Genomic DNA, 2,376 nt, shown 5'->3' with positions numbered 1-2,376 from the left:
AACACGCGTCGCCCCTGAGGATGTGAAAGCTGAGACGTATATGATAAGAAAACTGCGGGGATACTATATATACACTGCGCGATTCAACAAAAACCTGTTATGGCGCACCGCGATCTTATGCTGGACAGATCCGCGGAAGCTGTGAACATGCCGCTTGGAGCAATGAAGCGGACTGTGAAGATATGCATACCCGCAGCAGCAGTGACTCCGCAGCAGCCAGTGACGCTGCAGCAGTGTGAATCGGTAGGAGCAATAGCGCCATGGCCGAAATGAGAGCCACCGAACCCTATATACGAAACTATAAAGCTGTTGGTAAAGGTGTTTGAGACACAGGCAAAGCTGGGCCGAGCAGTATTGGAGTATTTCGACAATGGATAAACCTCAACAGGCGCAATAATAACTAGACAAGGCACTCACGGAGAGTGCATACCTCCGCGAGCAATCTAACATGTATGTGCCGCTGGTGGCGGCTGCTTTGACTGCACTCGCCTTGCTGCCTGACTCGCCTCTCCCACTGCGTGGTGCCTGCTGACTCGCGCCACTCGTGCTGACTCGACCGCGCTATCGCATCGCCCAAGACTACACACACACACACACACACACACACACACACACACACCACACACACCCACACACACACACACAACACACAACACACACACACACACACAAGGACCGATTACATGACCCCGTTGCAAAACGCCGTTGCGCGAGGTAATTGACGGTGCTGCAGGTGCAATAAAAACACAAGCCGGACAGGAAACAAAAAGCACCCCAACCTATTACGAAATATAGTTAGTGGGATATGAGGTTGAACATAGCTGCAGACCTGAGGCAGGAGTAGTTGCCCGACATGAATTAACGAGGATAACGCCAAGGTGCGGCAGCCGCTGCTGCAGCGTGATGCAGCCAGTATATACCTACAAGCTCTGCATGTAGCACGCCAGCCTCCGCGCGAGGAAGGGGGCAGGCGGCGATCGAACGAATCCTCGGGACCGTCCTGCCGTTCAGAATTGCTGAGATGCGTACGCTCGCTCTTCAACTCTTCGACGTTATTCTCCAGATTATCTCCGCGTCTTACGGGTGCCCTGCAACAATACACACACATCGATAAATAGTGCAATTTATACACACCACACACACACACACACACACACACACGATACCGCGCGCGCGGCGCGCGCACGGCACGCACGCAGACACACACACACACACACACACACACACACACACACACAGCACATACACGCACGCAGCACACACACACACACACACCACACACACACACCACACACACACACACACGCCCGCGCACGCACACGCAGCACACACACACACACCACCACAACACACACACACACCACACACAAACACGCAGAAACACACACACCACACACACACCACACCACATAACACACGCACAACACACCACACACACACACACACACACACACACACACACATACAGACACACACGCGCGCGCGCGCACCGCACGCACGCACCCCGCACACACTACACACACATACACACACACACACACACACACACACACACATACGACACACACCGCCGCGCGCACACGCCACACGCCGCACACGCACACGTACACGACACGCCCACACGCACGCCACGCCGCACGCACGCTTACGCACCACACAGCACACACACAACACACACACACACACACACACACACACATCACACACCACACACACACACATAGTATATATTATATAATATATTATATATATATATATATATATATATATAAACTTCTAACACGGCGCATTTTGTTGCTACAGATTCACACAAAATGCAACCTGACTTATACGAATTAGTAGCGCAGCATACATCAACTACATATATCTAATCATGATTGCTTTTCGTTATACCCGATTGCCATTCTATTGACATGGACTGTGCCTCCGCCTAAAGGGAAATCTTCGTAACACACTCCATAGATGTGAAAATGAGTGAGCTAAATGGTGGAATTACCAGCAGAACCTCGTGATCTCATTTCTGGAATGTTCTTGTATGCTTCTGTAATTTCTGTAATGTGTTTGCTGCGCACTCCACACATCGCATGCTGTGGTGTTATTAATTGGTGCATCCCCCCGGGGCGTGTATGGCGTCTTAGGCTGGTTGATGATTTGCAGAGATGCGTCGATCAAAATTCCTATTGACGCGACACCAGGAATATGAAGACATACAGTTGAATCAGGAGCTGAATAATAATAGATCTATCTAGAAGCGAAATCTATCTAAAAATCTAAAATCTAGAATTGAATCTAATCTATCTAGAATTAACTCTAGTAATCTAGATCTAATAGCAATCCTAAATAGATCCATATAGAATATATAATTATTCACTCCTG

General features: G+C 49.5%; 2 protein-coding genes across 2 annotated transcripts in view; one reads left to right on the top strand and one right to left on the bottom strand.

The window, feature by feature from the left end:
- Nucleotides 1-2,376, top strand: part of LOC106804674 (proline-serine-threonine phosphatase-interacting protein 1-like) — a 21,177-nt gene that overhangs the window by 1,057 nt on the left and 17,744 nt on the right. The gene's annotated exons all lie outside the window — the stretch shown is intronic.
- Nucleotides 1-2,376, bottom strand: part of LOC106804638 — a 34,101-nt gene that overhangs the window by 23,828 nt on the left and 7,897 nt on the right. The window lies entirely within an intron of this gene.

This window comes from Priapulus caudatus, unplaced genomic scaffold (genome assembly GCF_000485595.1).
Source record: "Priapulus caudatus unplaced genomic scaffold, Priapulus_caudatus-5.0.1 Scaffold82, whole genome shotgun sequence".
Classification (NCBI taxonomy): domain Eukaryota; kingdom Metazoa; phylum Priapulida; class Priapulimorpha; order Priapulimorphida; family Priapulidae; genus Priapulus; species Priapulus caudatus.
The sequence above is the reverse complement of the archived record's forward strand: the minus strand, read 5'-3'. Positions and strand labels throughout refer to the sequence as shown.